This window comes from Mustela nivalis (genome assembly GCF_964662115.1).
Source record: "Mustela nivalis genome assembly, chromosome: 1".
Taxonomy (NCBI): Eukaryota; Metazoa; Chordata; class Mammalia; order Carnivora; family Mustelidae; genus Mustela; species Mustela nivalis.
Genome location: NC_139020.1, coordinates 143,712,985 through 143,725,654, shown reverse-complemented (window position 1 = coordinate 143,725,654; position 12,670 = coordinate 143,712,985). Strand labels below are relative to the sequence as shown.

Below are 12,670 nucleotides of genomic sequence, written 5' to 3'. Positions count from 1 at the left end.
GTGATTGTCTGACTCCAAAGCTGGGATTCTCTCCACTACCTCGCAAAGAGTCCTTCTTCCCTCACAAGGCTACCCCAGTCCACATCAAATTTTCCTCGAACCCAAGTCACCAGACCATGTCTTTGTGTGGCAACTTTCCATTTGATTATATACTATTTGGAGTATATTCAGAATATAATGTGTGTTTATGTGTATGTATAAGCCTTTCTTACCAGCCAGAATCATAAATGCCTAAGCCAGGATGAGATCTATTGCCACCTTTGAACCACTACTCCAATAGCATCACCATGGGGTGGCCACCCAGTAAATATGTCATTAAAAACTTGCTGATGTGATAGTTGGTACCAGAATCTGCATCATCCAGTTAGCTAGCTCAAATTTATGGAGTTGTAGGCCCTGGGTCTACTTGAAAGATAGAAGTAAAAGACCCACTCCCAAGTTCAGCTGCCTCGGGGGAGGAGATATGCTGAAGATATCCACAGTACGGTTCTATTCATAGTACCTATTGTTCCTCTCCCATGGAATATCAGACCTTGGGTCATGCCCTGTTGGACACTCTATGTCAGTTATTAAATCCTCACCAAATTCTGAAATTTAGAGGTGGGCTTTTTTGATGTTTTGGTCACTTTGCTTCTCTTACGTGACTCTCCTTGTTTCACAGACCATTTTCATGGATAGCTGCCTCCCAATTTCAGATTAACCAAATAAGAGGGACGTTTGGTGGTTCCATTCACAAAAAGAGAGACACATGAAACTTTCTACTATACTAGGAGCAGAAACTATCCAACCTAATCATTAAGGATCTTGGGGTTCTAGGTAATTCAGTATTTAGGCCCTAAAAATTCTTATCAAGGAACTACCAGTCATGATCCGAGGTGTTTTGTAATCAATATGGTAAAGGTACTAGTGGAACTAGAGATGACTTTGTGGCTACCTAGGATGCCTGCTTACAAAGCTCAAGTGCATGGCTGCCCGACGAGGTCTGCCAGCGAGTCTCAGAAGCTTCCATGCTCAGTTCATCCTTGGTCACATTAATATTTTCTCTACCTCCTGGCTGTCATTCTTGTCTTTGATGAAATGAAGTGGATGGTTGTAGGAAAAGAGAAGTTGAAAAGAAAATAGAAATGCTATTAAATATTGTTGGAGCCCACTGAGGGTGAGGCATTCAGTGGTGGTCTTTATGTACAGTATCTCATTCATTCTTTCTAAGCATCTCTAAAAATGTAAGTATGATTGTTCCCATGGCCCACAGATAGGGAAATGGGTCTTATAGAGGTTAATGAACTTGACTGAGGTAAAACAGCATAGCCTAGTCTCTTCGTTTCTCCAAAGCCTACATTGCTCTGGTTCAGGAATAAACCACGGGGTCTGGCTGGAGCCACCGACGGATGGCTCTACTGGCATTTCCTTTGACTCCCTCAACTACATTCCTTGGCCTAATGGTCCATGAAATATACATAACATCCATACCTCTTTCATTCTCCCCAGATAGCCGTTTCTGTACTCAAATAACTTTTGCATATACCACTTTCCCGGGTCTTAGAGAATTATCATATCAGACCTAAAAAGCCTATCAGTGGAGACAACTTAGGTCAAACCCGTTTTCCCCACATGTACTTCGCAGTTGCAACGCTGTATTTAAAAGAAACATCAGCTCAACTTTTGTGGGAACATATGTGTTCAGGAAATATCCACTTAGCACATAGGCAGTGCCCAGCTTCGAAGGGAAGGCAAGAGATATAGAAAGAGGAGGAGACAAAACCAAAGGAAAGAACCATTTTTTGTTCCCTCCTTTGGAAACAAGCAGATGTCACCAAGGATGCCCAAAGGCAGTGAAAACATCCCACTCTCTCCTGTGCAATCCTTCGGGAGGGAACATGTGGGTCACGGACTGCTTACGGAATTGTTATTACAATTATAAGCATTAAGGAGTGCCCTCTCAGTCGATTAGCTGATGCTGCAGAGAATATACAGCAATAAGATCACTAGCCTAATTTTCTGGGTCGAGGAGAGCCAAGGAATGGGAAAGAGTCTCTCCCTCTACTTCCTGGATCTTTGTGTGTTTGCCTTGAGCGAATACACCTCAAGATACAATTTTAAATTAAAAAACAAGAAAGTGTATTGGATTAATTCATCATGGCTGGTTTTCTACCTGGAGCAAAACTGACTTTCTAAGCTACCCATCCAAGCTTGTATGGGAAATGGTGCAAAACCTGGGCTGGAGTTTTCACATTATGCTAGCTCCCTGACCAGTCGGAAATCAAGGGCTGAGGAGACATAGGAAGAGGGAGGCAGAGACCAGGCTTCTCAGAGATACCTGCCCCCCATCTGCTGGGATAACAGGGCTGCTCTTTTCTTGCTGCGCTATTCTAGTTGCTGATTTCACTGTGCGTTGCTGGCGGATTTTGAGTAGAAAATGGTATGTGGTTAATTATACAGCTAATGAGCTCTGGGGAGTTTGCTTTCAGATTCCCTCACTCTAGGTGACAAGGGGAGAAAGTGCCATATAACATCTTCTGCCCTTAGGGAGTGAGTTAAACAGAGTGAAAGTCAGATTTTGAAATCAGCACATTCATAAGAGAAGCATCTGGAGTTCTTGGATTTCTTGTACCAGGTGTATCAGTAATGCCTCTTTCTCTTGCTGCAAAGGCCTTTTGTGGAGAGTAGGTGTCCCCACCTTGGTTGTATTCTTTTCCACACTTCTGTGTACAGCTGTACCTGAGGGGGAGAAAAGAGGTGATATTTTACTAGCATCATTTCTTCCTGGTCTTCTGATGGGTGCTACAAGCCTGTAGAAATTCCAGACCTACCCAAGAGTCTGTGTCCCACCAAACAGATTTTAAATGTAATCAACTTTTAAGCACCCTTTCTTAGGAGGCTACCTCAAGCAATTTTCCACGATAAATGAGAAAGCAAAAAAGAAGAAAGTTTTGGAGTAAGGGAAACTGACAACCTCACACAGGAGTGTTGTGCAGGAAAACCCCTGGATGAAAATAAGGGGAGGCCCAGGGATGACAGCTGTGTGGTGGACTTAGACGCCAAGACAAAAACGCTCTAGCAGGGAGAGTTGAACAAATAAAAGTAGAACCGACAGATCACTGGATACATTTCCCTATGGAAAAATGAACGGGGAGGCTATAGGATGGTATAAAACAGCTGGAAATAGCTATAGAGAAAATGAAGTAAGTGAAAAAAGTAAGGCAACTATGAAACCCATATAAAATGAGAAGTTATACCAGAAGGAAAACACTGATGGTATATTACTTATACTACTTATAATAGAAGTATAATGAGATGAAAGATCTATAAGTGGAGGGGTAGAGGCTATAAGAAAGCTAAATATTTACCTGCTATTATAAGTCTTGAGTAGATAGTTTCTAAAACTGGCAAATGAAGAAATAGCAAGAAAATATATGTTTTGGTTATCTGTGAAAAACAGAAACATGAACTGATAATGAATGAAACTAGACAAAAGTTTTTATTTCTCTCTCATTTGATATAGCTAAACAGTCTGGGGTGGTGGTGATAGTTTTACTCCACAGAGTCCTCAGTATTACCCAGTCTTCTGTGCTGTTGTTCTGATGGGATAGACTTCCATTTCCAGTTCATCTCATGGTCCAATGTGGCTGCTTAGGTTCCGGCCATATCTGAATTCCATCCATCAAGGAGGAAGAAAGAATGAAGAAGAAAACAGTTAAAGGATACGTTTCAGCTGTATTTTAAGGAAGTCATGCGAAAGTTACATATACCACTTTTATATCCCTTCGGCCTGGATTTAGTTGCATAACTATATGTAATTAAAAGAGGACTTGAACAAATGGTTTTTTATTCTGGAAATCACAAATTCAGTTAAAATTGGGACATGTATTTCAATGGCAGAATGGAAAACAGATATAGAAGAAATTGACATTTTTTTTCTACACACATTATTTAGAAATGTGGGAGTAAATTCCAGAAATATCTAAATTTACTGGAATTAATTACTGATTGGAGAATGAGGCTTTTGGAAGGAGAGAGGTGGTGCATATTATTGCTGTATTTCATTACAAGATTTTGGACCTTTCTTTCTTAACTTTTTGAGAAATTATATGCATCGTATTTTATTGATAAATAAGTTTAAAGAAATGATAGGGGTCTCTGGCATGTGGGTGTGATAACAGGCTCTGAAAGTTGGGAGGATGTTTCTCTCCATTTTTTTTTATCCCCTGCTCATGTCTAAACCATAAGGTGAATCTGGTATTCTTAAGTTTCATTCCAAATTGAAAAATTGCGATTCCAAATTATAGAGAGATAATAATTGGGCTTATATGGTCTTCCATATATGGTCTTCCCTCTACTCTACTTTTCTTGCTTTCTTACGAATATAAAGAAAATATAAAGAAAATCTTCTTGGGTCACCAATGTGGCTCAGTCGGTTAAGTGTCTGCCTTTGGCTCAGGTCATGATCTCTTGATCCCTGGGATCAAGCCCTGCATTGGACTTCTTGCTTGGCAGGGAGCCTGCTGCTCCCTTTCCCTGCCACTCCCCCTGTTTGTGCTTGCTCTCTGTGTCAAATAAGTAAAATAAAATCTTTTATCTTCCCAATAGATATTAGAAGTGATTATGATGGCAATAAAAAAGGGACACATCTCAGAGGCTTAAATAAGATCTGTTTGCTTCCAAGATGTCAGACACCCTCTTTTGGGAAACTACATCTTTCTATTGTGGCTTTCCTCTTAATTCATAGCCTTTTAAACTGTAAAAAACAATGAAGTTTTAATCTGGAGACTGATTTCACCAGTTCAGATAATAGGTCAAGTCAGATTTATCTTCCAGTTTCTTTGTTGGTAAATATTTCCCTCTTTCCAAATTCATATCCACCCCTGACTTAGAGAAGGTCCTGTTGATTCCAGCTTTCTTGTCTTAGTGAATGGAAGTCTATGTCATGAATCCTCAGTTCATCTGCTATGTGAAAATGATCCACAGCCACAGAAAAGAAAATAGAATGTTAGATGAGAGAAACACAGTGCAAATCTCAAGAAAGTGCCTGGGGGATAGTGATCAAAATGATATCAGTAAAATTATTATTAGCTATGCAATCATAATTTAATTGAAATTCAATTTACTGTAGTTGGATTTACCAAATAGTATGTTGGATTTTTTATAGGTCATGTTTGATCCTGGACAACCCTGCAAGGCAGGTATTATCATCTTCCTGACTTTAGAAAGAAAGAAGCAGCTCAGATATGTGTCATTGCTACACCAAGGTGCAACAATGAATCAGTGGGGTCTGGGTTTTAACTCAGGACTGTCTCACCTCAAAATCCATGTTTTCTCTCTCTCCCTCTTTTTTATTTAGGATTTATTTACGTATTCTGGGGAGGGGGGAGGAAGGGCCGAAGGCAAGGGAGACGGAGAGAGAAACTAAGCAGATGCCCCTCTGTGCTCTACCTCCTAACCCGGAGATGGCAATCAAAGCAGAAACCAAAGAGAACAGGAATTGAATCCCATGCTCAACGGATTGGGCCACCCAGGCACCCCAGAGTCCTTGATATTTGGATGGCATGACTTTGAATTTCTGGTGGCTATCCCTCCCTAGGTCCAGGTGTCCAGCATGTTCTAAACATGTCTTAGGTGCTGTGCTTAATGAAGAGCATATAACCAGACCAAACAGAATTCACAATACTTAGTCTCCCTGTTAAAAATGCCCTGGTTCTGTTGATTAGCTATTCCATTATTGGAGCGGATGTTGACAGTGCCCCATGCATATCCTCTGACCCTTACCAGATCAGTGTGTATCATCTGATCTCAAATGTCCACCGTCTGCACTTCTTTCTTCTGGAGCTGTCTGTTGTCACTGGCTTTGCTAACAGGCCAGAAAAACTGGGGAGTTAATGCCACCTAGGAGCTGTCCTCTATTTTCTTGTTTTTAAAGATTTGATTAGCACACAGAGGGAGAGGGAGAAACAGGCTCACCCTGAGCAGAGGCCAATGCTGATCTCCATCCCAGGACACTAGGGTCCTAACCTGAGCTGAAGGCAGATGCTTAATAACTGAGCCACCCATGTACCCCTAGGAGCTGCTGTCTAGCAATGATGGCTGACAGCTGGTGTATTAATACGCCAACTCCCTCGCCCCTTGTGTGGGATAATTGAGGTGTGTGTCCTCTCCTGGCCCTGACACTGCCCCACAGGATTAGATTACAGTTGTCCACAGTGATAACTGGCTGGATAATGAGCCTTTTATTGGCCGCTTTTCCTCCCCCTCGCTGTTTTCCACACCCTTATAGGGTCTCCCATAGTTTCCAAATAATGTCTTTGCATTCAGATTCTTGTTTCAGCTCTTCCTTGAGGCAGTAACTCAAACTGATACAGCCTCCTTATCTATAGAAAAGTTGAGGACTGGGCGGTTTGACTTAAAGCACAAACATCATGGGTGAAGTCAGACTTGAACTTGACTTTGACACATGGATAGGATTTGGGTAACAGGTGGGAAGGAGAGGACAGCACAGGTGAAGGTGGCAAGATGTTCAAGGGGGCAGATGAGGAAATGGAGTGCAGACTGCGGGCTTTGGTTCTGGATGATGAGGTCAGACTGTAATGGAGGAAAAAGAGCTCGGTCAGTGGGGAACAGAGCGCTCTCCCAGATGCTTGAGCAGGACCAGGAACTGTCAGACCCATTGCTTTTGGAGGCCATGTCTGGCTGGGAGCAGGCAGATAGGAAGAGGAAGGAGAGTGCTGAGTCAGAGAAGCCAGTGGGAAAACATCCATGTGATGGAAATAGGGAGAAGGCTGCCCCTAAAGTGGAGGCAAAAATACAGGGAGGAAGGGTAGTTGTGAGTCATTTCAAAGGAGAATCCATTGTGTTTAGTGGCTGACTAGCTACAAAGGATGCAAGCGCGAGATGAGTCAGTGGCGACTGGTCTCCTCAGCCCGCAAACCCTGTGCCTCACGCTGGGAGCAGCACTAATGACAGACTGGCGCCGCTGACAGGAACCAATCCCCTTGCATGCTGAAGCACACTCTGTCCCTGGCTCTCTCTGCTTCTCCTTCCCAAGGCCACACTGAGCTCCTGTTGAATGGCGGCTCCTCTCTAGAGGGCACTTTTCTTTAATTAACTGAAACCAGCTTAGGCTGGGGTCAGACAGAGCAGGGTTCAAATCTTACTACTGTTTCCCAGGTGTGTGACCCTGAGCAAGCTTAGAAATGTCCTGAGCCTCAGTTTCCTTCTCTTTTCAATGTGGATAATAGTTAAGAGTTTTTCTTTATGGTGGTGCTTTGAGGATAAAATGTGGAAATGGTCATCACAGTGTATGGCTCCCTGGTAAGTGCTCAGGAAATGATGTGCATTATTCTTATCAGAGTAGGAGGAACTGTCTTGCCCTTGCAACAGCTGTAAGAAAAGAGGACAATTAAAGTAAAAAAAAAAAAAACAAAAACAAAAAAACTATATCAATATCTGTATCTAAATAGCTATTTCTATTGTGAAAAATAATTTTCCCTCTACTCTTCTAAGTTCTTGCCTGAAAACTCCATGTAAAAAAGGCAGATTAACAGGAGGAAAACAGAATTTTAATAACATGTAGATTTCCTGTGCCTATGGGAGATACCCAGGAGAACTCAGTAGCTCCCTGACATGGCCCAAGCCACCATTTTAAATACTATCTCCAGCTAAAGGCAGAAGAAGATGTTGAGGGCTTAGGGACGCCAGTTATAGGAGGTGACCAGGAAAAAACACAGTAAATGAAGGTAAGTTTGTTATGCAGATTTAAGTCCTTGTTTCTCTGTTAAGAGCTGTAGAGATTTGGAGTCATCCTTCTCTTGCTGGTACCGAGAGGGAGACAGTTACACATGAAGGTTTCCCTTATAAGCATGGATGTCCCCCACAAAAGAAGAATTTCTACTCAATTTTCAGAGTGTCACCTGTGTCTGCTGTTTCTTAAGAATACTGGGCCTAAAACAATTATTATACCAAAGGAGCGTATTTAGGGATGGTATATTCTGCTCCCCTTTCACTATCTATCCTTTTGAGGCCTAGAAACAGATAATACTGTTCAGGATTCTGCAGGAAGCGCAGCATTAGGATTGTGGATGAAGAAATAATCGTCTCAGCTCTGGACAATTTTTTCATCTCTAGATAGCTACAATATTGGGGGAGTTTCTATTCTATTCTTCGTGCCAGAGATCATATCCCATTTCATGGATGGCTTTAGGTCAATAAGTAGGTCTATTTTTTGCTCTTCAAAAGGCTCCCAAACACAATTCATTTCAAACAAAAGTCACCACCCACCTCGCCTCCCTTTCATGCTCCTGACCATGAAAACGGTCCCGCACACACAGAACTCCAGCCCCGCTCAGCTGCTCAGTGGGGAGGAATGGCAATGTGAATTCTTAAACACAGACCTGAGCTAAATAGGCACAGTTTTCTTGTACAGCAAGGATGACAAAGGGAATGCACCCTCTTTCATTCTGTTCTCAAGATCGTGCTGACTGATTCTTCAGCCAGCCAATTCACAACACAGCATTTCAGAGAGTGGTTATTTAGTCTGAAAAAAAAAAAGCCTCTGAATTGACTAGGATGTCTTCATGTGGCATTTTTCTTGGGCTTTCTCAGTGTGCCTGAGGCTTTCTGTTCATACTGGCCTGATTCCTAGGTAAGCCATTAACTGGGCCTTCTCTGCCGGCCTCACACCTGCCTGGCACTAGTTCCCACGGTTGCCTCAGTCACATGCTGCGAGGCTGCTGGTGAGGCTGGACGTGTGCTTGCACACAGATCCTTGGTTCTCCTCTGCTCATCAGAGGAGGCCACTGTGGCGCAGCTCTTAAATGGACCTCCTGTGACTAACGTCTCCCATTGGATCAAACTTCGTGATTTCTGATACTTAGCAGAAATCTCTAAGTGCCAAAAAAGGCTTTCCTAAATCTCCTCAAAATCAAAATGGCAAAAGTCCGAATGGATTGCTCATCTCTGTTTTCAGGGGTTTAGGCGTACAGCTGACCTGGGGAAGAGAAAATTTCATTAGCCCACCCTGTCTGGCTTCTTTAGAGCAGGATTCTGTCCATTAAGAACAACACCTTACATGTGGAGCTGCCTGGGTGAGGCGTCCAGGGGGAAGATGGGGGTTTGGAGAGGAGGAGATACACATCTTTTAATAAAGGCTGAAATGTTAAATTGCAAAAGAGGAAGAAAAAAATCATTTTGTTTCAGTCGGGTGCCAGCACTGGCTAATTATAGAATGGAATGATTTGAGGATTCAGTTTCCTTCTCTAGAAAAGAGCTGGAAAACTACTGAATGTGGTGGCACACTTCAGGCTACTGTAGCATAGGGAGTCACTATGTGGTAGTCTAGTGGTACTTCCTCTGGGACATCAAGGTTGGGAGGTAACTTGGTGTAGTAGAAATTCTTGGTCTCCCCCCAGCCCATTCCTCTAGGAGGCCAGCATGCCACCCCCAGCTGCTGTGGGTGTTGGTTACTAATGGCTCACAGCTGTCCCCTTCTCCATAGAAGGTCTCTCTTTGGTCTGTGCTGCCATGCCCAGCAATGGCGGGTGTTTACACTTCCTACTCCACCCCGTCCTTACCAGGCAGCCCACAGCAATGAATCACTATCACTGATGGTAAAAATCCCAGTCCCTTGTTTCTAGGCAGGACAAACATGGTACAGTTTACTTCACAGAGCTCACCGTGAGATTGGTTGAGACTACACTTCATCTGAAAGCACACTGTTACTTAGACTTTTCATCTGTCTTATCCTGCGCCCCTCAACTCCCCCTGAGTTTCACCTGAGAGTGCTTCCTTACTAAATCACAGGCCTAAGAACACTTGCCTCAGGCTCTGCAATCTGCAGAACCCAACCTAGGACACCTGGCTTATCCAGGAGGTAGGCTGAGAGTTGGTTGTCTTCTTTGTCAGAGGTAGCATAAAGCAGTACTCTCCCTTCTCTCTCCCACAATGCCCTCTGAGTAGATTGCAACTTAATCGTGGGCATGTAGAGGCTTCTCGTCAGATATGACTTGCCTGACTATGACCCTCTTAAATTAAAAACATGTTTTTTAAATATTCATTTATTTCAGAGAGAGAGAGAGAGAGAGAATGTGCATGAATGGGAGGGGCAGAGGGACAGGAGTGAGAATCCCAGTCTCTGAGCAGAGCACATAGCCTGACACCAGGATCAATCTCATGACCCTGAGATCATGACGGGAGCTGAAACCGAGTGGGAGGCTAAACTGACTGAGCCACCCAGAAGCCCCCTTAAATAAACAGAGTGAAAGGAAAAAGAAGTCTTAACTGCCTATGTGCTAAATTTTAGTTGTTCAGTTGGACTTTTTCATAAGAATGCTTTGTCAGTGGGCATGGGATTCTTAGAAGTTTTCTACTAATTAGAAAGTGACTCTCCTCGCCCAACATACTTCCACAATTATCCAAGTACTACAGAAAATTATACTTTTGATGTTCATTCCATGTGTTTCCCTTCTTTCTGCCAAAATCATGACTTTGAAACTCAAGAGTTTCCTCTTAGAACTAATTATCATAGTTTCTTTAAGTGTATTAGAGTGCCCTTGCCTTTCCAAAAATTCTATCCATGTAAACGTTCCAAAAAAAAATGAATGCTTTTTATTTCATTTTTGTAGGGATTTTATTCTGAGTGGTTTAATTTAACACCAGTGAGAGGGAACTTGAGCACATGAATGGAAGAGCCTGGTAGAAAACTGTAAGAATTCAAGGGCAATGGATGTCTCTAGTATTAACCCCTCCATATGATTCTGTCTCTTGGTCCAAAGGAAATGTCTTAGATGGGGCTCCTTCTGCAGAAGCACACCCTGAGATAAGAATTTACATGAAAACGACTTATTAAGGAAGTGTTATGATGAGGAGTAGTAAGGCAGCGGGAGCACAGACGGGGCGGTGTGGAAACTGACATTTCTGTTTTTTTTTCTCTGTGCGCAGAACAGCTCCAGCAGTCTGAAGAGGTGTCGGAAATTGGTCACAGAGGCCGCGTGTCTAAAGTCAACTGAATTAGAACCTGGGAGAGGAGCACACAGAAACAGTATTAGCACACCCCTCCCCCCCCCACCTCGGCCCCAGAGAGGGGAACTGGGCGGAGCACTGACAGAACCCACCTCGGGGAGGAAACTATACAGACAGGTAGGCTATCTGGTCCAAGCAGATCTGAATTTGAGGCATTTAGGCCAAAGAATATGGTCTGTGCTACGTTCCAGCCACCACAATGCGGTATATACCACCTGTCGGATGTTCCAGTCCACCCTGCTTGCTCTACGGTGACGATGACCAAACTCCCCTGGGGCCTATTGTCAGATAGTTCAGAGTTAATCAGGTTTTTATACAGTCAACTGGGGTTGGATAAATCAAATCGTGGGCATGTATTCTGATAACTGTGGATGTCAGTGTCTGTGTGAGCAGCTAAAGATTCATGAAGCCGTGAACGGAAGGGAATCAGGTCGCGCCGTGCCCCCCAACATGCTGCTCTGCCATATTGATTATTTTGAGCTGAAGGCACTTGAGAAACGGCAGATGTGGGAAGGGTTTTCTGCCCTCACCCTTTCTACCAAAAAGCAGACATAGAATTTCCTGTGAGAAAGGTGCCCTCCCTGTAGCAGTGAGATAAGAACATTCTTATCACCAGAAACGAGGAGTCAGTGCCCAAACAGACCTGTACAAACCAACCTACTAAGTGAATCCTTCCCTTCTCTTAGTTTCCCCCATGTACTTCCTAGTCTCCACTCCACTATTTCCTCCCTCCAGCCCAAGCCACAGTCTTGTGATATCGCCTCAATGTATTGTTCTTTATGTGACAAGAGCTAGAAGCTTTTGGGAACGGCTTCTTCAGGTCTTCACTTTCCTTCTGAAAGCTCCCATGTACACCTAAATATTTTAAATTAGTGTGTATGCTTCTCTCCTACTAATCTCTTATGTCATTTTCATTCTTGGGCCAACTGCAGAAGCTAAGAGGGTAGAAGGAAGTTTTTCTTTCCCTATAGAACGCAAGCAGCAAAACCAGCAGATCATCATCTCCTAGAAGTGCTCGAGGGTTGGTTTACAAATCTCCACGGAGAGCAGAGCAGGTGAGTGATTCCTGAAGAGTATGGTGGGCTTGTGGCCGCCCTCCTGGAACGCGTGACAGATCCTCAAGCAATCCTTCTGGGACTCGAAGCAGGTAAACACAGACAAGAGAAGACAGAGTGGCCCTGTGGCTGTGAAGGTGGGAAACCGGAAATAAATCCAGGTGTGAGAGGTTGCTGATGGGGATCTTTCCTTTGTCCCTGAATGTTGCCTGTGGACCACATCTGAAAACAATAGTACCCCACCTTCTGAAGAGCCACGAGAGAGTAACATAAGGGACCCATCTGGGTTTGCCAAGAACCTGCAAATAAAAATACAGGATAGCCACTTAAGTTTAAATTCTAGGTAAACAATAAATTACTTTTAGTACTCCTAACTGTTGCAGCATGCTGAAAATTTGTTTATTTAAGTAAGTGTGTCCCATGCAGTGCTTAGAATATAATCTTATAGAAACAATTTGTTTTCTTATCTGAAATGTAAATTTACGTGGCAGTAAATGTAAATTTACATTTCTTATCTGAAATGTAAATTTACAGTTTATCTGCAACCTCAGGTCCAACACTTCCAGTCCAGTCTTATCTTATCAAAATGTGGAAGGAGTATCTCTGCT

The 12,670-nt window shown here is 43.2% G+C and overlaps 1 long non-coding RNA gene across 1 annotated transcript; it reads left to right on the top strand.

The window, feature by feature from the left end:
* The first annotated feature begins 435 nt into the window (after positions 1–435).
* LOC309844520 lies at positions 436–12,398 on the top strand. The gene is made up of 3 exons (XR_014300744.1): positions 436–600; positions 10,927–11,124; positions 11,979–12,398. It is a non-coding gene; the product is annotated as an uncharacterized lncRNA (long non-coding RNA).
* The last annotated feature ends 272 nt before the right edge of the window (positions 12,399–12,670 follow it).